Genomic DNA, 23,722 nt, shown 5'->3' with positions numbered 1-23,722 from the left:
TAATTTAAAAAAAAATAAAAAAGTAAAATGAAATAATAAAATAGAAAAGTAAAATAAATTAATAAAATAAAATGAAAAATAAAAAAAAAACACAAAATAAAATCTGTCACATCCTTCATCCTTTTATTTCTTTTTTCATTCAGCTTGTGCCGATCCCTCTAAGCCCCCTTGGTCCACTAGTCCAGTGCAGAGACCTTCCTGTAGAGCTGAGCTGGAGCTGAAAATTAAGACTATGTGTTTGTTGAGTCAAAGGTAAGAGTTTCTGAGACATGAGGGGGAAAATACCTGTCATTATGTTAAATAAATAAAAACAGACAGGCGAGGATCAGCAGAAAACAGTTTAATAGTTCATAAAGGAAAACTTGTTGATTTAAAGGAGCTCAGTGATGATGGATCATGTTATTTTACTCAGTTTACATCGAACATCATGTTGATCAGTGTGTTCTGGTGTGTGCAGAGCCTGAAATCAACATGTTGCATCAGATTATCGACCAAGCTGTGCACGTCTGTTAATCTGATGGTTTTTATTTATTCCTTTTAACTTTTTAAAATCTCTTTTATTTATTTATTTTTTTTACTTGTGTTAGATTCACTTTTCTTTTCCACAGTCATTCAGTCGTTTCCTGACTTCCCAGCAGGAGCAGACAGGGGGCAGCAGACAGTACCTGCTCTGAGGTGGGAGCTGCTGATGAACTAGTCATGAAGGACTCGGCTCTGAAAGCTCTGCTGAGACGTTTTGGGGCAGAACAGTCACTAACATTCAGTGTTGAAGTCCTCACTGTGGTCTGATTTGAGTAATGACTGCTGTGATCTCAGCGATGAGTACGCAGGAGGTTCAGTCAGACCAGGATTTATGTGTCCTTCAGGTCTAGGAGAGACCACCACCTAAAAAACGAAGAAAATGAAAATGAAACAGACGATCAGAGTGTTCGTATCTCTAAGGGAACAGCTGTTTGTTTCTGAGCTCTGCAGCGCCTCCCAGAGGAGCAGCTCACCTGTGGGGAGGGGTAGGCCATGGAGACAGATTGTACATGAGATGTAGGCAGAGCCTGAGCTGCCAGGGAAGTGTTTCCAGGTATAACATAGGCCAGTTCCTGCTACATTACACACACACACACACACACACACACACACACACACACACACACACACACACACACACACACACACATTAAACTGATATATCAAATACAGTCTGGATTAACTCTGTAACAGGAGCCGTTTGTGTCGTCTCACCTGGTTGTCACGGTTACAGGTGGCTTTACAAACATATACTGCAAACGAGAACGAAACAAGAAACTCCAACACATTGAAGACAGTCAGGACACCTGCAAAGCCATTTACCTGAGCCTGAAACACACACACACACACACACACACACACACACACACACACACACACACACACACACACACACACACACACACACACACACACACACACACACACAGGTCTTTATTGCTCTGATTCAGAGCAGATTTTGTTTATAGTTTGAAACAATCATCATTTTAATTCCTCGCCACTCACGGTTCAGAGTGTCTCAATAACCCTAAACTCACCTTATACACGGAGCAATCAATGAAGCTGCTGTTGCTGCTACGGCACCAGGGACTTCCGGTAGCATCTAAGGTGAAGAGGCCCACAGCTGCTAGTGAAGCTGCAGACGCCAGAAAATTGAACGCAACGCTGGTAATCACCTGAGAGGAGACACATGAACATACACACATACACACTGTAATGCATGCTTTGGGACAGAGAGGATTATGGGAAACAGGAAATACCTTACCAGAGAGCGGCTTAAACATTTTTCAGCACCAACTGTGAAAGATCCAGCTGTGATGTACTGAGATAGAAACATATTATAATATTAATTTTAAAAATAATAATAATAATAAAACAATAAAATAATAATAATAATAATTATAATAATAATATATAAACTAAAAAATGTTCTTTTTATTATTATCATTATTGATAATAATAAAAATAAAAATATCAAACAATAATACTACTACTACTACTACTACTACTACTACTACTACTACTACTAATAATAATAATAATAATAATAATTAAAAAAATTCTGTAAAATTCAATTTGACACAGCCAGAGTTAATCTGTCGCCTGTTTTCGTGTCACGTGGTAAAAACAATAAAAGGTGAAGAAACTCACAGTCCAAGCTCCCCACACAAAGAACGAGCTGCTCATGGTGGCATCACCAGCAAACGACGTGACAATCCCACACAGAACCACCAACCCACCAATCATGATCTGGATGGTCTGTAACACACACATATTTATTTGCAAAAAAAAATAAAAATAAATAAAATAAATAAAAAAAAGGAATTTCCAAAAGTAAGAAAAAAAAGGGATTTATATATTTGCAAAATTTAAAAAAGATTGGACATGTAAAAAAGAAGTACAAAAAGGATCTGCAAAATTTCAGTTTTTTGGACATTTTATACTTTTGCAAAAAAATTGCAAAAATTCCCCCAAATGTTGAAAAAAAAAAATCAAATTAAAAACAATACTCGAATTTAAAGTTTCCAAAACTTTCAAAAGAATACTTGAATTATAACATGTATTGATAGTGTCGCTGTACTGGGATCTCAGAGATTAACGTGGACCTTAGACTTCAGACCATGAGACTTCTCATTTGACCTGAAAAAAACTATAATCCACCTGTTTACTGTTTTATTTTTTAATACCTGCAGCCTACGACACAGGTGGATAAAACTCCACTGATGATCCACAGAAACCCGAGGGGACAGAGGAAGAAGGACAGAGGAGGAAGGACAGAGGAAGTGAAGAGGATCAGAGAAGTGCAGATAATCACTGAATTTTTAACATTCATCATCCTTAAAGTGTCTTTGGGTGATTTTCCATGAGTGACTCTGCAGCCACATGATTATCACGTGTTTGGTAAATAAAACAGTTTTAATTCGACTTCCTGTTCAGGTCATCAGGATGTCACATGACTGTAATAAAGAAGTAATATTATCATCAACATATTCTGCTTTATACAGACACAACTGCTTCTACCTCGAGGTCTCTGCTCTTTTTTTAATTATTATTACTTGACATTTAAATTTAATTTAAAACAATCTGATATAAAATGATTGAATCTAAATCTAAAGTAATGTGATGTGAAATAATCTAATCTGGTCCCATTTTGTTTCTATTTATTTTGTCTTGCTCCATATCTTCTGGTTTTACATCGTTTCAGTTCAGTGCCTAAAAAATATCACCAGCCCTAAATCTGGAGTAGCTCTATAATCTGGATCATCTGTTTAATCCTAACCCCTCTATAAACTAGATAATCTGATTAATCTAAATCACCTCGATAGTTTGGATCACCTGTTTAATCTGGGGAACCTCTGTTATCTGGGTAACCTGTGTAAGTGATAGAGTATCTATAATCTGGAGCACCTGTAGAATCTAGATCAGATGCTCAGTCTAGATCACCTCTACGATCTGTGTGACCCCTCTAATCTGGATTTTTTGTAAAATCTGGAGCACCTGAATATTCCAAATTCTCTGTAAATGCTTGATCACCTATTTTAACCAGATTACCTCTTTCCAAAATTTGGATAACCTTAATATTCTGTATCACCTACGCAATCTAGTTCACCCACATAATCTGGATCATCTGTATGATCTGGATCACTTGTAACTTTGGCATTACCAGTTTGATCTGGATTACATGTATGATCTGGATCACCTCCATAATTTGAAACACCTGCAAAATCTAAAATGACTTCATAATTTGGATCATCTTTATAATCTAGATCATCTGTATCATCCAGATTTGTATAATCCGAAACACCAGAAAATTTGAATGACATGAATAATCTGGGTTGCCTCCATAATTTAGATGATTTGTAGAATCTGGATCATCTGTAACATTGGGATTACCAGTTTTATCTGGATCACGTGTATAATCTGGATCACTTTTATAATATAGATAACATATAAAAATCTATATTACCTGTGCCATTGGGATTATCGGTTTAATCTGGATCACTTGTATAATCTGGATCACCATAATAATTTGAATCACCTGTATATTACGGAAGACCTGTATAATCTGGATAACCTGTATAATCCAAAAAAAACTGTATAATCTGGATAACCTGTATAATCCAGAAGACCTGTATAATCTGGATAACCTGTGTGATCCAGAAGACCTGTATACTCTGGATAACCTGTACAATCCAGAAAACCTGTATAATCTGGATAACCTGTAGAATCTGGGTCACCTCCATAATTTGGAAAACCTGTATAATCTAAATCACCTGTAACATTGAGATTAACAGTTTAATCTGGATCACATGTATTTTCTGGATCACTTTCATAATATAGATAACCTATAAAATCTAGATTACCTGTGCCATTGGGATTATTGGTATAATTTGGATCACCTGCATAATTTGAATCACCTGTCTCATCTGGAAGACCTGTAAAATGTGGATAACCTGCATAATCCAGAAAACCTGTAAAATACGGATTACCTGTATAATCCAGAAAACCTGTAAAACGTGGATAACCTGTATAATCCAGAAAACCTGTAAAATGTGAATAACCAATATAATCCAGAAGACCTGAATAATCTGGATAACCTGTATAATCCAGAAAACCTGTATAATATGGATAACCTGTACAATCCAGAAAACCTGTATAATCTGGATGACCTGTATAATTGGATTACACGTATAATCTGTCTGACCTCCATAACTTGGATGACCTGTAGAATCTAGGTAAACCTTGAAAACCTGTATAACCGAAATCACCTATAACATTGAGATTGACAGTTTAATCTGGATCACATGTATAATCTTGATCAACTTTATAATTCAGATGACCTGATGTATCTGGATGACCTGTATAATCTGGGTCACCTTCATAATTTAGATCACCTGTTTAATGTTGTTGACCTCCATAAATGGATGACCTGTAGAATCTGGCTCACCTTTGTAATCTGGATTACCTTCATAATCTGGATCTCCTGTATAATTTGGATCACCTGTATAATTTGGTTCACCTGTATAATTTGGATCACCTGTATAATCTGGATCACCTGTATAATCTGGGTCACATGTATAATTTGGAATTACCAGTTTGATCTGGAACATTTGTATAATCTGGATCACCACCATAACGTGGATGACCTGTATAATCTGAATCACATGTATAAAAAAGATAACCTGTATCATCTGGATCTCCATCAGTTGGGTCAACTACTCACCCCGACAGCGGGCGGGTATGCCCGCATGAAGGACTGTATCCCCGGGGAATGGACCACCCGAGTGAGGACCAGGACCTCACCTCCTGATCCTGAGGCTGGAGAAGACATGGTCCAGATGTGGTTGTTGGTTCTGCTCTGCTGGTTTAGATCAGGTGAGTGTGTCCAGGTGAGCTGAATCCGAGGTCTGACCTGCAGCTCTCTGGTGTTCCTAAAAAACTCTCACAGGTAAATCATTCACCTGATGATACCTGCTGTGATGTCGCAGAACTCTGTTCCTATTGGTCTGGGTGAGGGTTAGTGTGTCAGTGTTTTAACGTTTTAGTGTGTTAGTGTTTTAGTATGTTAGTATTTTAGGGTGTGTGTGTGTGTGTGTGTGTGTGTGTGTGTTTATTTCCTCGCTGAGCCTCAGTCTCAGCTCACCCTCCTACACTCTTCAGGGAGTCTGACCCTGATTTTGTTCATCCCCGTGAAGCAGACGCTGTGAGCTCATCAGACCTCTCAGGCTGAGGCGAGGATGCGAGCGGGAGGACGAGACGCTTTTACAGGATTAACAGAGCAGGAGGAGGAGAGGAGGAGGTCCTGGAGGTGACCTCAACTCCTCTCGGACCACTAACAGAGATCATATCAGAGAGGAGCACTACAGCAGATTAAATCACAGCCTTACAGTCCTTGTGTGTGTGTGTGTGTGTGTGTGTGTGTGTGTGTGTGTGTGAGCCTCAGGTGGATGTGATGGAGTAACTGGCGTGCAGCCTGCAGAGCATCTGTCAGCTTTATGTGAACATGTCCCTGAGGATGCTCTGCAGCATCTGTAAACTCCTGGAGACAAACCAGACTCTGAGGCCCAGACGAGTCCAACTGGTCCCAGGTCCTCTGAGAGACCGAGTGGATGGGTTTAGTCCTTTAAAGATGCAGAAACACACTAGATAGAGAGCTCCACAGAGAGCTGCTGCTCTCTCCCTCCTCAGACTAAAGTCCAGACCTGACCTGAAGAGTGTGGTTTAGGTTTTGGTCCTCCAACAGGTAACAGGATCAGAAATTCACTTCAACACAGGTTGGACCTGGTCCCTGAAGTCTGAGCCGCAACTTCAACCCACATTAAACTTGTTAGCATCCTGACCGACAAGGCAGACTGATGATCCAGATTGATCATTCAAACTGATCGTCCAGATTGATAATCCAGACTGACCATTCAAATTGGCCATCCAGATTGATATTCCAGGTTGATAATCCAGAATGGCCATCCAGGTTGAATATTCAGATTGATGATCAAGATTGACCATCCAGATTGTCCGTCAGGTTTAATCATCAAGAAAGACCGTCCTAATTGATTATTCAGATTGACCATTCAAAGTGATCATCAAGATTGATTTTCCAGGTTGATAATCCAGACTGACCATCGGGATTGGTCACCCAGATGGATCATCCTGGGTTGACAATCTAGATTGATCATTCAGACTGCTCATCCATATTGATGATCCAGATTGACCAATTTGGCCATCCAGATTGATTTTCCAAGTTGAGAATCCAGAATGGCCATCCAGGTCAATCATTCAGATTATTATTCAGATTGATCATCTAGACTGACCATCCAGACTGATTATCCATATTGACCATCCAGATTGTCCGTCAGGGTAAATCATTTAGAAAGACCATCCAGATTGATGATTCAAACTGACCATTCAAATTGATCATCCAGAATGATTTTCCAGGTTGATAATTGGGAATGACCATCCGGATTGGTCATCCAGATTGACAATCCAGATTAAACATTCAAATTTATCATCCTGGTTGATAATCCAGAAAAATCATTTAGAAAGACCATCCAGATTGATGATTCAGACTGACCATTCAAATTGATCATCCAGAATGATTTTCCAGACTGACAATCCAGATTGACCATCTAGATTGATCACCTAGACTGACCATCCAGATTGTCCATCAGGGTTGATCATCAAGAAAGACCATCCAAATTGATGATTCAGATTGACCATTCAAATTGATAATCCAGAATGATTTTCCAGACTGACAATCCAGATTGACCATCAACAATGATCATCCATGTTGATGATCCAGACCGACCATCCAGATTGATCATTTAGATTGATCATCCAGGCTGACAATTGGGAATGACCCTCCAGATTGATGATCCATATCGACCATTCAATTTGGCCATCTAAATTGATTTTCTAAACTGATAATCCAGAATAGCCATCCAGGTAGGTCATTCAGATTAATTATCCATATTGACCATCTAGATTGTCCGTCAGGGTTTATCATTTAGGAAGACCATCCAGATCGATTCAGACTGACCATTCAAGTTGACCATTCAGATTGATTTTCCAGGTTGATAATCCAGATTGACCATCAACATTGATTTTCCAGGTTGACAATTGGGAATGACGAACTAGATCGATAATCCAGAATGGCCATTCAGATTCACAGTACAGATTGACCATCCTGTAACAGATTGTCCACTTTGTTTAAAAATGTTTACTTTATATTTGTTCAGATTACGAGGCATTCTCTTCTGATTTAAACTTCACTTAAGTTCTACTTTAGTTAGTTTAAAGGTGCGTTTTTCTCAACTTTGTAAGATACGTGTGATGATGTCATAGTCAGTGGTCGTTTTTCATCTCAAACATGTTGCGCGTCCGTCTGGGTAGCAAACTGGCTGGCTCATCTTCAAAGTACAGACAACGATCATCGTCACCCCCCCACCCCATCTTCTTCGATCTGTCTCCGTTCTTTGGGATAATTCGATGATCAGCTTCCCGCCAGTGGATTCATGTGCTCACCTCCATCCATTAATCTGTGTTATTAGTCTGCTGTTCATCAGTTCATCAGTTTATCAGTCACAGAGAGAAGAAAACACCTCACAGAGCAGCGTATCACTCCTCTAATGATCCTCTGTCTGCAGGAGACGAGCTGTTTAAAGAGACGAGCAGAGAGACGGCAGGCCGCACCAGCCAGGCCTCAATTATTCATCAGGTCTGAGACGTCTGCACAGAGACGGAGACACAGAGAGACAGAGGGGTCACATATTTCATCTCCATGTGTTTTCACGTCCCAGACTTTCAGGGTTCCTCCAATCACCAGAGACGTCTAGAGCTGACTCCATTTAGAAAACAGAAACGTCTACAGTTAATGGGTCAGGTGAGTCCCACTCATGTCGTATAAACCAGAGTTATTTTAAATCATTGTGTGTTTGCTGACTGTGCCACAGGCTGGTTTGTGTGTTGGAGCAGATGTTTGGTCCCTCAGTGTCAGACTTTAAGTTTGACTGAATAAAGATGGATCAGGACGTTGGGGCAGACCCTCCACGGGTTTCTAATCCCACCTGACTCCCAGCCCTGAGACAGTCTTCGTCACACCTGCAGACTCAGGCCTGTGTGTGTGTGTGAGTAAAGACAGAGGGTAGAGTGTGTGTAAACCTCTCCATCTCTCTGTCAGCGTGCTCCTCCTGCAGCTTCCTTTATTTAACCTCTGCAGCCTTCTTCGCTCCCTGCTGAGCTGCTAAGCATCATGGGACATTTATGTTATATTAACACCTTATCCTGGCTGCAGGTTGAGCTCTGTGTCATCCATCATCTTCCTGATCTCATCCATCTCTCTGTCTGAGAATCCTCCACCCTCCATTTTCATCTCCATCTCTGTCTCCTTCTGTTATCATGGCGTCCTCACACTGTAAACCACCAGACGAGGATCCTGTGTTTGTCTCCATCGCGTTTCTGTTCTCTTAAAGATAAACCTAAGGTCCTGAAGATGAAGCTCAGGTTTAGAGATGGACCTCAGGTTTGAAGATAGACCTCAGGTTTAGAGATGGACCTCAGGTTAAAGGATGGACATCAGCTTTAGAGACAGACTTCAGTGTTGGAGATGAAGCTCAGCTTTAGAGATGGACCTCAGGTTTGAAGATAGACCTCACGCTTAGAGATGGACCTCAGGTTTGAAGATAGACCTCACGCTTAGAGATGGACCTCAGGTTTGAAGATACAGCTCAGGTTAGAGGATGGACATCAGCTTTATAGACAATGGACCTCAGGTTAAGATGGACCTTATGTCCAAGGATGAGGCTGAGGTTTGAAGATAGATCTCAAGTTTAGATGTACCTCAGATCAAGATATGGATGTCAAGTTTAAAGATTGACCTTAGATTAAGAGATGAATCAGGTTTGGAGATGGACTTCATGTCGTAGGATGAATTCTAAATTAAGAGATGGACCTCAGGTTTGAAGATGGACCTTGGTTTTGAGAATGGACCTCAGGTTTAGATGGACCTCAGGTTTGAAGATGATCCTCAGGTTTAAGGATGAACCTCGGGTTTAGAGATGGACCTTCGGTTTAGATGGACCACATGTTGAAGGATGAACCTTAGATTTAGAGATGGTCATCAGTTTTGAAGATGGACCTTGGTTTTGACAATAGACCTCAGGTTTAGATGGACTTTAGTTCAAGAGATGGGCCTCAGGTTTGAAGATGAACCTCAAATTTAGAGATGAACCTTAGGTTTGAAGATGGACATCAGGTTTAGAGATAGACCCTTGGTTTAGATTGACCTCATATTGAAGCATGAAACTTACATTTAGAGACGGTCAACAGGTATGAAGATGGACTTTGGTTTTGAAGATAGTCCTTAGGTTTGAAGATGGACCTTAGGTTTAAAGCTGCACCACAGGTTAATATACAAATAATTGTATAAGTTTTTTTTATAAGTTATTTGTTTTTGGCTTCTTCATGCTTTTGATGATGGAGGAGAGGACAGTGGTCAGAGTAAGAAAGGGGGCGAGAATGGGGCAACATGTGGGAAACAGGCCAAAGGTGTCAGGGTGAATTTAAAGGCCAAACACATATATATTCCAGACTCATACCCAGGCCACCGGCCTGTGGGTGACCTAAACCGCTAGGCCATCTGCACTTGGGACCTCAGGTCCTAAGATAGACCTCAGGTGTTTGGATGGACTAGGTTTAAAGATGGACATCAGGTATGAAGATATCTGCTGGATTAGTCTGACATGATGTTCCACCCAAAAAATGTTTCGTCACTTTTTCTGTCATGTGTTAATTTATAATTTTGGTTATAGAAGCTAGACAACGCTGCATTTCAGTGTCGCCAGCAGGAGGCAGTGTGGTGCTGACAGGTGAAAGAGACAGGTGAGCAAGGAAGAGAGAGAGAGAGAGACAGACAGAGATATTTTGACCTATACTGCAACCAGCCACCAGGGGGAGCTGTTTTTGAGCTGAGCGAGATGACCTCCATTCTTTTACAGTCTATGACAGGGATCATCAGGTGAATGATTTACCTGCGTGAGTGTTTCAGGAACACCAGAGAGCTGCAGGTCAGACCTCAGAGTCAGCTCACCTGGAGACACTCACCTGATCTAAACCAGCAGAGCAGAACCAACAACAACATCTGGACCATGTCCCCTCCCCAGTCCCAGAGCAGTCCTCAGGAGGAGCCGCTGACCTCCAGACAGACACACCAGCTTATTCTCGGGGTGAGTATTTGACTGAACCAAACGTGGTCTGGATTAATCAGGTTCTGTTTTAAAGACAGGAATGAAACCAACTGAGTACCTCGATCCCCTCCCAGGTTTAAAGGCGTCCCATTAAAACAGGATGATCAGCTGTATCAGATCTGGGATGAGGCTGCTTTCTCTAGACTCTGGATGAAAATGAAAGTTTGAGGATTGAAGTACTTGAGCCCTGTTTCCACCAAGTGATCCGGTTTGGATCAGTACAGTTTGGTACGGGTCGGATCCGTGCTTTCAACTGTGCTCTTTGTTATGTATTTTTTTGCAATCATTAATGTGATTTAACTTGTTGGTGGTGTGTAAACTGGGTGCTGATAGCGGTATGTGACAGCATCACATGTTTGTGTGATCAGGCAAGAGTGATAAAACCATGCTGAATAAAAGCAGTTTACAGTCTGACCCACATTTCCTTCCCATCAAAGTTGTAAGAGCTGAGACTATGATGTAAAACCAGATCAGTGGGGTGAGCTTTCCAATGGGTGGGGCATGGATGTCAAAATCACCTGGATTGAGGATCTGTTCATACCTTGATATAAGATATGTGTGTTTAAAGTCTTTCTTGTAAATGACAGCCACCCCCCTTCCCCTACATGACGTACGGAGTTGGTGCAGTTAGATAAAACCAGGTGAGGCTGCCTCTTTGAGAGGACTTTGATCGTCCTGAGTGAGCCAAGTTTCTGTGATAATAAAAAAAAATCTGTTTTTTTTTTTCAGAGATAAAGTAGTGCCAAAGGAAAGATTTATTTCTTGATTTTATCTAAGTCTACTTTCCAGATATTCCCCTGATGCCTGACCTCTTACTGGAACAGTGCACCAAATCTTTCAGGGTAGTGTTGTCCCAAACCAAGCACAGAGAAGCTACGATTGCATTTCACAGGTTTTCTTCTGCTTTTCATTGATTACAGCCATCAACCTTTGTTTGGTCCGTTCTTGCCCTTTCCTACGTAGCCAGTATCACGACCATTGAGGGGGAAAAGTGTCTTCAAAGCTGTTATGGTAGTTGGTGTGTAAGCTGGATGCTGATAGCTGCGCTAGTTACATAATAGCGTGACGCCATAGCAGCAAGACACAGTGTACCCTGCCAATAAATCCAACGAAGAAGAAAAACGCGACACAGTGAACAAAGAGCAACAATGAAAGACATCGAGCAATTCATCTTCTTTGTGATTGGCATGCAGCTCTTTGTGACAAAGAACAATCAAGCTTTGTTTCAGAGAAGACTGTGAGCTACTAAGAGAAATACAGCAGCCTCTGTCACACAGGAAGTGACCATTCTTTCCACCAATCAATGGACTGCAGAGTTTCTAGCTCCAGTTTCCAGGATCGGGATTGGTTCGGGCTGGCACCTCAACTGGGGGATCCCAAAAAGAGGGACGGCTCGTCTCAGTTATTTGGGGATCTGCCCTGGGATTAGTCGGTGGAAACGTCGTAAAATGCGTGCCGTGCCAATACGAACTGAACTGAACCACTTGGTGGAAACAGAGCTTAAGTTCATCCTCCTCTACCTCCTTTCTGAGGATTCTCTGAGTAATTCCTTTTGTCATGGTTTGTACTGAGGAGCTGCCGTACACTTTCAGACCTGATCAAGCGCTGATCAGAGAACCATGATCCCAGTGGACACAATGTTAAACCTTATGTATGTATATGTGTGTGTTTCAGACTGTTCAGATCATGATTGGAGTGACGGTGTTTTCGTTTGGGGTCGTCACAGCGGTTCCTACTGACAACATTGGTGTAACCTCTCTCAGTGCGCTCAGTGGTGCCTTCGTGTGGGGAGCTGTGATTGTGAGTTTCTTCATTTTTTTATTGATTTCATAACTTGTTGTGAAATATTCTGGTATTCAATAAAAGTGTTTATTAAAATTAATATAATATAAGTGAAGATAATGAGTTTGTATTAAATCATGTTATCACAGCTTCTTGTTGACATTATTGTTTATAATCATTGTTATTATTTATTATCATCTATTATGATTATCAATAATAACCAAAATAACAATAAGGGAATACTTATAATAAAAAAAATGAAAATATTAATAATAATAATAATAATCTTTTATGATCTCAGTTCATCACTGCTGGATCTCTCACAGTTGCTGCTGGAAAATCTCCAAGTCCCCTTCTGGTAAGTTGTTTCCTGTTTCCCATAATCCTTTGTCATACACACCCAAATGTGTGCATTTTAGTGTGTTTATGTGTATATTCACATGTTTCCTGTGATATGTCCCACTCAGGCGAAAGCGTCCCTTTGGTCCAACGCAGTAGCTCTGGTAATTTTACTGGGCACCATGATCCTGTATGCTCTGGATGCTAATGGGATGTACCTAAGGTGCTATGATAGCAGCAGTTCAGACTGCAACCTGTACAAGGTGAGTTTATTTATCTATTTTTGCCTTACAAGCCACCTTGCATCCTAAGGGGCCGTTTACAGGACAACAGTTTTAGGTTGAAACGCAAAAGTTTTGTTGCGTTTCAGTCTCGTGTTTGCGCGGAAACGGCGTTTCAGCCGAACTGAAATCCAAACTTTTGAAGAGTGGGATTTTTCTATAATTAAGACATTGGTGTGTGTGTGTGTGTGTGTGTGTGTGTGTGTGTGTTTGTGTGTGTCTTTCAGACTCGATTAAAAGGCTTCGGATTTGTCCTGCTTCTCTTTACTATATTGGGGTTGATTGTTTCACTCGGGGTTGTTGCAATTGCTTGTATACCAACCTCCAACCATGACAACCAGGTAAGATAAAAGAAAACTAAACCTGAATCAGATTAGTTTGAAGTGTTTATCTGTGTCTATTTATATGTGTGTGTGTGTTTTGTAGCAGGAACTGGTCTACGTTATACCTACAAACACTTCCCAGGCAGCTCAAGATCCGCCTCCGTACCATACTCTTGTTGTCTCCATGGCCCATCCTGCCCCACAGGTGAGCTGTTCCTCTGGGAGGCGCTGCAGAGCTCAGAAACATTCTCTTCTTCTTGGCTTCTGGTTCTGGTCCTGATTGAGTTGTTTTGTTTTGTAGGTGGTGGTCTCTCCTAAACCTGAGGGCTACATAAATCCTGGTCTGACTGAACCTCCTGCGTACACCCGGTCTTGATGAGCTGAGATCGCAGCAGTTTTTATCCAATCAGACCACGTTATGGATGAATGACGCATGATGACCAGAGCTGGACTCAGTTAATAACAAACACTGAACTTTGGGGACCGTTAATCTGTCTTCGTCTTCATGCCCATCGCTCCTTGGAATTACTTCAGATCTACTCAAACTCTCTGTGATTCATTTCACCGTGTCGGAGCAAAGTTTGGATCCTTCTTTGGGTTAAACCACTTCAGCTCCTCCTCATGATGGGAACTCAGGCTCTAAGTGATCCAGGCCCTTTTGACTCAGCAAGAGTTGTCCTGTTCTGCCCCCCCAAACGTCTCAGCAGAGCTTCCAGGGCCGAGTCCTTCATGACTAGTTCATCAGCAGCTCCCACCTCAGAGCAGGTACTGTCTGCTGCCCCCTGTCTGCTCCTGCTGGGAAGTCAAGAAACGACTGGGCGACTGTGGAAAAGAAAAGTGAATTTGAACAAGTTATACTACTACTTCTACTACTATTAATAACAAAAATAATAAAGTTATTCTTCTCAAACCAATATGCATCAACATGTTGATTTCAGGCTCTGCACACACCAGAAAACTCAACATGGTGTTTGAATGCATGATCCTCGTCCATAAACCAACAGTAGAATAACATGACCCATCATCACTGAGCTCCTTTAAATCAACATACAATATTTCCCTTTGTGAATTATTAAACTGTTTTCTGCTGAAAACCGTAGGAGGAAGCTGGAAGAGAGCGCATGCGTCCAGGCAATTACTGGATGGAGGGATGAAGCTCTCAATGTTTTTAGTGAAGCTTGTAACATTTTTTCCCATTTATTTGTGCAATGGCTCTGTGAAATGTAGAACTTGAATGTTGCTATGCAAATAATAAAAATGCTTCCCAATCTTTATTTTGTATTATAAACGGCTGGAAAAACCCTCAGAAGAGAAGGCTCTTTCTATTTTCAGCTGGAAACTTTTTAGTTTGAATGCTGCCTCCTCCAATAGGTGCTGCACCAGGGTTTTTTCCATCATTTTCAATTCACTGTCAAAAAGAAGATTAAAGTTGCAGTACACAAAGAAATACATCATTTTAATTTTTTACATAATAATAATAATGATAATCTTACCATGGCTCATCCTTATTTTTCGTCGTCTTATTTGTCGTCTTCCTTTTTATAAACTTTTAACAGTGTCTCGCGTGGTTTTCCGTGATTTCCGTGATCATTACGTCACTACACGATACGCCCACTACACGACACGCCTCCGTCTTGCAAGCCACAGACAGACCCTTCTCAAAAAGACAGGGAGATATTCTGACCTATAATGCTGCCAGCCACCAGGGGGAGCAGTTTTTTGATCCAAGCGAGATGACCTCCATTCTTTTATAGTCTATGACAGGTATCATCAGGTGAATGATTTACCTGTGTGAGTTTTACAGGAACACCAGAGAGCTGCAGGTCAGACCTCGGAGTCAGCTCACCTGGACGCACTCACCTGATCTAAACCAGCAACAACCTGGACCATGTCTTCACCAGTCTCAGGATCAGGAGGTGAGGTCCTGGTGCTCACTCAGGTGGTCCCTCCCCAGGCCCAGAGCAGTCCTCAGGAGGACCCACTGATCTCCAACGGGGCACACCTGGTCGCTCTCGGGGTAAGTATTTGACTGAACCGAACATGGTCCGGATTAATCAGTTTCTGTATGAAGTTTGGCATGGAGTACTTGAGCCCTGTTCCCACCAAGTGGTCCGGTTTGGATCAGTTCAGTTTGGTACGGGTCGGATCAGTAAAGCCTGATCCTGTTTGTGTTTCCACAGCCAACCGTGCTCTTCTTGGTAGGCGGCGTGTAAGCTGGATGCTGATAGCTGAGTCAGTTATGTGATAGCATGATAGCATGATGGCATAGCAGCGTGACAGTGTACCCCACTAATAAATCCAATGACAAAGAAAAACACTTGTCCAATCCACCCATTGTTTTTTACTGCAGTGTTTCTAACTCCACTCTCTGGGGTTGGATCAGTATGCCAGGCACCCCAAAAGAAGGGTACCAAAAAGTGGGACGGCACGGGTTGGTAATTTGGGGACCTGTCCTGGTTTTCGTTAAAGGAAACACCACAAAACGTGCCTTACTGAACTACTACTTGGTAGGAACAGGGCTTAGGAACCATGTGTTTTTCTCTTCTTCCACAGTCCCTCTTTAAGTCCTGAGTTGTGTCATTGAACCTGGGCTGCTGGGCTTTGGTGGTTCTTTGATTTTGTAAAGGGCCACGGTTTCCAGAACAAATGTCAGACCAGGTCCTCAGTATTCAATATAATATTAAAAGCATTTGAAGAAGCAGTGTTATGAAACTCTGAAAACTTAGAAACATATGCTGAGTCAAAAACCTGGCGAGGGATCAGGGTGTTGATAAGAACAGGTAAGAGCGATAAAACCATGCTGAATAAAAGCAGTTTATGGTCTGACCCACATCTCCTTCCCATCAAAGTTGTAAGACTTGAGACCATGATGTAAAACCAGATCAGGTCTGTCAGCTTTCCAATTGGGGGGGGAACATCAAGAGCCTGAGTGAAGCCAAGTGAATCCAGGGTATCAGTAAAATCTCTGCTGTGAGATGATAAAAAAGTCTAGGTCAATAAAAGAGATACAATCTTTAAAGTCCCTGAGAGGAGTTTCTAAGTGACCTCTTTTTATCTTATTAAAAAAATGGACAAACGAGGAGTGAAATATGTGGTAATTCACAGCTTCCACATCATCGACTCTCAGCCAATGAGGAGATACATGATGTACAAAGTGTTAGAGACCTGAAAGAGTTTCTAAAGATCACAAACTTAAACTGAACTTAGATGATGAAGATACAGTGAGTATGTTCAACAAGAAAGGTTAAATAAAACAACATTTACTGTACGTTCACACCAAAAGAGGCAAAAGAGGCAAGCATGCCCGAGAAAGTGGACAGTGGCCAAAGAAGCAAAATATTTTAGCCGCCTTGGCCTCTCGTCATGTGACTGACATCAAAGTAAAATCACGCTTGTCATTTCAAGGAGCAGCACAGCGACGTCTTCACAGCAGCAGCTGCTGTTGTTCGACTTCAGTTTAAAGCATGAACATAATAAAATCACCATCTAATCAGTCACGAGCAGATTGACAGGCAGGAAGCAGTTTACAAAGGAGATAATATAGATTTATCCACCACATCAAACTTTTACAGTTTTGATATATACTAAAATTCTGTGGCTGTAAGGAGCAGGAATTTGCACTGTGTGTGTGTGTGTGTGTGTGTGTGTGTGTGTTTTATAATCCTATAGAAAAATACCCAGGAGCCGGACTCGATGTTAATCTTTTATCAATAAATTAAACCCCCGTGCAGCCTGTGCGTATTCCCCATTCCAAAATAAATCACAACCAAAATAAAACAACAATCTCAATGTTCATAAACCCAAAATCATGGAAAAGTTCCAAACTAACGAAAAAATACAAGCTGTCATTCTTCACACTATTTTGAACGGTCCCTTTAAGTAACACAAAACGTTAATCCACAAGAAACGAAAGATAAATCCTCAAGGAAGAAAAGAGGTAGCCCAAAACAAAAATACTCAATCAAGAAACAAAAATCCTAGGCCAAAAAATACCAAAAAATAGCTTCGATGTCACCCCAATTCCAGGCAAGTGAAAACCAGGTCACCGGCGTCTATTCAGATCCTGGCGCACAGTTCGGTACAAAGCCATCCACGGAAGGATCCAGAAGGATCCAGCAGATACTGTTTGATAACAAAAGTAACCTGCACCCCCGGCATTAACCTCAGATCGTTGCTGAAAAAAGTTAGTCTGGAGCCCTGGTGTCATCTCATTCAGATGAAGCAAGAAATGCTAGCATGCTAGGCTAGGCTACGTTTTTGCCACAGACTACACTACACTTCGCTATTTTCTGCTATTACTGCACATTTTTTTGAACTCACCAGAACAATCTACCACCTCGGCGACACGATCCCAGGCAACATTTTTTTGTTGTTGGTCGTGGTAGCCAGGAAGGCAGACATTATCTTGTGCCGCTTTAGCCACTCAGGATGCCGGGCTCTCATTGAAAATGAATTAACTTTAGGCTTGCTTGCTGCGTTTGCCTCTTTTGGTGTGAACGCACAGTTAGGCTTTGTCTTTCAAACCGGATGTTGCCCCAGGGCCCTGGCTAAGCGTCAGTGTTTGACTCACCAGGAGTGGGACTCTGACCATCAGCACTCTGCCCCAGAACCAGACCATCATCCCTCCTCTCCCGCTGCTCCATCTATCCTTCCTCCTTCTCCTTCCACCCTTCTCCCCTTCCTGTCTCCCTCCTCTCTCCTCTTAAAGTTCCTCCTCCTCTCCTCTCTGTGAATTCTCTGAGTTTTTTCACTGTTTGTCCTTAGAAACTTAAACTTTCAGACCTGATCAAACGCTGATCAGAGACCCCTGATCACAGTGGACACAAAGTTAAACCCCGTGTGTGTGTGTGTGTCTGTGTGTTTCAGACCGTTCAGATCATGATCGGTGTGATGGTATTTTCGTTTGGGATCGTCACAGCGATTCCTGCAGAGTACCTTGGTGCATCCTCTCTTAGTGCGATCAGTGGTGTCTTCGTGTGGGGAGCTGTGATTGTGAGTTTCTTCAACTTTTTATTATTTTTAAAACATTTATGAGCTAGTGTGATATTCAATAAAAGTGTTTATTAAATTATAAAATCAAATCTGACATAAATAAAGATTAAACAAAAGTTTTTGTTAGGGATGGACCGATGTAAAAATTTTGGCTGATACAGATACCTGACATTAAAATTGTTGTTATGGCCGATAACTGATATTTACCAATATTGATATTGGGTAAAAAAAAAAAAGAAAAAAAGAATGTCGAATATGTCAAGGTAATTCAGAGAGAAAGAATGGTGCAATTGTGAGGAAATAATAAATATAAATATAATGTGTTTTTATCCCAGTACGTCACTGCTGGGTCTTTCACAATTGCTGCTGTAAAATCTCCAACCCGCTGCCTGGTAAGTCATTTCCTGTTTCCCATAATCCTCTGTCATACAAAAACAAAAGCATGCATTAAAGTGTGTCTATGTGTATGTATGAGTATATGTCCCCATGTCCCCCGTGAAACGTCTCTCAGGCGAGAACGTCCCATGGGTTCAATGTTGTGGCGATCTTAACTTCCCTGGTGGCCATGGGTGTTTACGGTCTGGATGGTGGTGGGTGGTACCTAATGTGCTATGATGACAGCAGTCCTGACTGCAACCTGTACAAGGTGAGTTCAGGTCTCTGTGAACCATGAGCAGCAATGACCCTGCTCTGAATCAGTCTGAACTATGACAAACAGTCATTGATTCCTCAAAGTGTTTGATACCATCAGGTATTTTTCAGCAGCATCACTCATTCATTATAAAAACATGTGTGTGTGTGTGTGTGTGTGTGTGTGTGTGTGTATCTTTCAGGAGCGGGTAAAAGGCTTCGCATTAGTCCTGTTTATATTTATATTACTGGAGTCGTTTCTTTTGATGGCGGTTATAAGACTTGCTTGTCCATCATCCTCTAACGATGGCGACCAGGTAAGATGAGGCAAACTGTTCCTCTATCAGACAGGTGAGTAAGTACAGACTGTATCAGATTAGTTTAATGTGTGTGTCTGTCTGTGTGTGTGCTTTATAGCAGGAACTGGTCTATGTTATACCTATAAACACTTCCCAGGCAGCTCATGATCCGCCTCCGTACCATACACTTCCTGCCTCCACGGCCCATCCTACCCCACAGGTGAGCTGTTCCTCTGGGAGGCGCTGCAGAGCTCAGAAACACTGAAATGAACGGAAACCAGAACACAGCTGTTCCCTCAGAAATACAATCACTCTTCAATAAAGAGCTGAGCTTCCTGTTTCTCTAACGGAGATGATATTTATTGATCAGCGATATTTAATTCTCTTCCTCTTGGTTTAATGAGTGTGTGTAGAGAAAAAAAAACTAAAGTCCTGGTCCTGATTGTGTTGTTTTGTTTTGTAGATGATGGTCTCACCTAAACCTGAGGGCTACATAAATCCTGGTCTGACTGAACCTCCTCCATACACCCTGTCTTGACGAATGAATAACAAACGATAGCCCGAGCTGGACTCAATTAACATCAAACACATAACATTGGGGACAGTTTATCTGTCTTCGTCTACAAAATTCACCAAAGTCCACTTCTGTCATATCTAATGGTCCCATCGCTCCTGCTGAGAAGAAACAGTCTCTTGTAAAAAATTCCTGTTATCTGTTGGTTCTGGTATCTTCCTCTAAGATACGAAGAGGTTCGAAAGTATTATGAGAGAGTGCAGTTAAACTGCTGGCAGTAGTCCTAATGACATTTGTTGTTTGAATGTAAACCTAACACAGTAATAATCCACTTTGAGTTCTCTTGAAATAAAAGTTGTGTTATCGATCGTTATTATTATTATTATTATTATTTTCCAGAAACCAACAGTAAAATAACATGATCCATCATCACTGAGCTCCTTTAAATCAACATACCGTATTTTCCTTTGTGAATTATTAAACTGTTTTCTGCTGATCCTTGGCTGTCTGTTTTTATTTATCGAGAACACAACAACAGGTATTTTCTACCTCATATCTCAGAAACTCTTACATCTGACTCAACAAACACACACAGACTCTTTATTTTCAGCTCCAGCCAAGGTCTACTCTCAATAGCAGGGTAGTAAGACTAAAGAAGACCTACCCGGAGCTGAGACTGAACAATACTGGAAGAATATCTGGGGAAAAGATAAATCAGATAGCATCAACACTCAATGGCGAGTGGACCTACAAGCAGAACCTCCCAGAGGAAGACCCAGTTGTAATTACAACAGAGGAGTCAAACAGTTACTGGTCAACAGGGAAATCTCCCGGGATTGCAAGTCTAGAAACACCAACTTGTGCACTGCCTGGATTGACTACAAGAAGTCCTATGGCTCAATGCACAATTCCCATCAGGAAACAACCTTTGGTCGGAGAGTATTCTCATTCAGAGCATCACACCAATGGATCTCAACACCACAGTCAATCAGTGTTACCATCTTATTATTCAGTTAAATACAAAGTTAAGACCTGGCATCTTGAAAAGCAAGAGTTCTATCAGTGACCTTATACTGTTTTAATGTTACCATAGCCGTGTTTATTATTATTACTATTATTATTCCTAATCTGCATTTTCAAACCATATTCTGAATCACATTGTCTTACTTTCTCTTTGTTGCCAGATAAGACTTGGCAAAGGGCCTGTCAATGAAAATTAGCCTTTTTGGCTGACTTGGGTACATTTTTACAAATGTCGATTCATCTACATTTTCAAATAAATTAATAGTAATAAAAAAATTAAACATAATGATTTAAACGTCAGCTCTGGGTTTATCATTTCTGTGACATGAAGCAGCCTGAGTGTAGATCCTCAGACCCACACAGAGAGAAGAGACAGACAGATATTCTGACCTATACTACAGCCAGCCACCAGGGGGAGCAGTTTTTATGATGACGTCCATTCTTTTTACAGCCTATGAGAGGTATCATCAGGTGAATGATTTACCTGTGTGAGTGTTTCAGGAACACCAGAGAGCTGCAGGTCAGACCTCAGAGTCAGCTCACTTGGACACACTCACCTGATCTACCACAACCACACCTGGACCATGTCTTCACCAGTCCCAGGATCAGGAGGTGAGGTCCTGGTGCTCACTAGGGTGATCCCACCCCAGTCCCAGAGCGGTCCTCAGGAGGAGCCGCTGATCTACATCCAGGCAAAACTGGTCGGTCTGGGGGTGAGTAACTGACTGAACATAATCTTGATTAATCAGGTTCTGTTTGAAGTTTGGCGTGTTCCCACCAAGTGGTCCGGTTTGGATCAGTTCAGTTTGGTACGGGTTAGATCAGTAAAGCCTGATCCTGTTTGTGTTTCCACAGCCAACCGTGCTCTTCTTGGTAGGTGGCTTGTAAGCTGGATGCTGATAGCTGAGTCAGTTATGTGATAGCATGATAGCATGATGGCCTCGATCCCCTCCCAGGTTTAAAGGCGCCCCATTAAAACAGGATGATCAGCTGTATCAGATCTGGGATGAGGCTGCTTTCTCTAAAACTCTGGATAAAAACGGTAGTTTGGAGATTGAAGTACTTGAGCCGTGTTCCCACCAAGTGGTCCGGTTCAGATCACTAAATTTGGTATGGGTAGAATCAGTAAAGCCTGATCCTGTTTGTGTTTCCCCGGCCAAATGTGCTCTTCTTGGTAGGTGGCGTGTAAGCTGGATGCTGATAGCTGAGTCAGTTACACAGTGACACAGTGTACCCTGCTGATAAATCTGACAAAGAAAAAAAAAAAGGAAAACAAAGAGCAACGATGGAAGACATTCATCCACCCATTGTTTCTTACTGCAGTGTTTCTAGCTCCATCTTCTGGGGTTGGATTGGTATGTCTGACACTTTAACAGAAGGGAACCAAAAAGTGGGACAAACTGGTTGGTAATTTGAGGACCTGTCCAAGTTTCAGTCAAAGGAAATGCCACAAAATGTGCACCATACTGGTGGAAACAGGGCTTAAGAACCATAGGATTACCCTTTCTGTTGATGCCAAATATCCTGTTGTTTCGGTTTTGTTGGAACTGACAGCAGCATTTGATGCAGTGGATCATTCAATCCCCTTTTCCCGCCTTAATCATTGCGTTGGTATTCACAGTACAGCACTGAAATGGTTTTAATGGTACCTGACATGCTTGGTTACCTATTGTCCTCTGCTGCTTCTCTTTTCTGTGGTGTGCCCCAAGGCTCCTTTCTGGGCCCTTTATTGTTTTCACTTTACATGTTGCCTCTGGGGTCTGTCATAGTCAGGCACAACCTCGCCTTTCACTGCTATGCAGATGAGCTGCGAATCTATCTTACTGTGTTACCAAACAAAAGTGGTGCTCAACAAACCCTAACTGACTACATTGCTGACAATGAAACGTGGTTGGGACAAAATTTTCTGAACTTGCTCTATTTGGTGATTCTACATCCTCTGATGATCTGTCTGTCAAGTTGAATTCTACTAAGAGAAATTCTGGGGTCGTTTTTGATAGCGGTTTAAAAATTGACAAGCAAATTGACAATATTGGACACATATTTCTGCCATTATAATCGTACTGAATTTGAATTGTTTTGTTCAGATGTTGATTTTTATTGAAAGTACCTTGGTCATCTTGTGTGTTGTAAAGGGCTCAACAAATAAAAGTTGATTATTAATTTTGATTTCTCAAAGAGATGTTGGACCTTTGGTGGTTCTTTGATTTTGTAAGGGGCCATGGTTTCCAGAACAGTCTGACAGGTCTTGTTAAAACGACAGACCAGGTCTTCAGTATTCAACTGATATTTAAAGCATTTGAAGAAGCAGTGTTATGAAACTCTGAAAACAGATGCTGAGTCAAAAACCTGGCGAGGGATCAGGGTGTTGATAAGAACAGGTAAGAGTGATAAAACCATTCTGAATAAAAGCAGTTTATGGTCCGACCCATATTTTCTTTCCCATCAGAGTTGTAAGAGCTGAGACTATGATGTAAAACCAGATCAGGGGGGTGAGCTTTCCAATGGGTGGGATCATGAAGAGCCTGAGTAAAGTCAAGTGAATCCAGGGTATCAGTAAAATCTCTGCTGAAGGTCAGAGAGGGACAGCAGACATGGATGTTAAAATCACCTGGAATAAGGATCTGTTCATACCTCGGTATAAGAGATGACAGAGAGTGTGTAAGTGACAGGTGTGTGTTGAAACCTTTCCTGTAAATGACAGCTACCCCCCTTTCCCTACATGACGCAAGGGGTTGGTGCAGATAGATAAAACCAGGTGAGGCTGCCTCTTTGAGAG

At 41.5% G+C, this 23,722-nt stretch overlaps 1 long non-coding RNA gene across 1 annotated transcript in view; it reads right to left on the bottom strand.

Annotated features, from left to right (window-relative positions):
* Positions 1–2,183: 2,183 nt before the first annotated feature.
* The window catches only part of LOC141793599 (uncharacterized), a 36,079-nt gene continuing 14,540 nt past the window's right edge, over positions 2,184–23,722 (bottom strand). The window contains exon 3 of the long non-coding RNA XR_012598415.1: positions 2,184–2,280. This is a non-coding gene — a long non-coding RNA (uncharacterized LOC141793599). The remainder of the gene's footprint in view (positions 2,281–23,722) is intronic.

Source organism: Halichoeres trimaculatus, unplaced genomic scaffold, assembly GCF_033239565.1.
Source record: "Halichoeres trimaculatus isolate MK-OKI-2021-1 unplaced genomic scaffold, fHalTri1.1 fHalTri1_scaffold_1, whole genome shotgun sequence".
NCBI classification, from domain to species: domain Eukaryota; kingdom Metazoa; phylum Chordata; class Actinopteri; order Labriformes; family Labridae; genus Halichoeres; species Halichoeres trimaculatus.
This window is presented reverse-complemented; position numbering and strand designations above follow the sequence as displayed.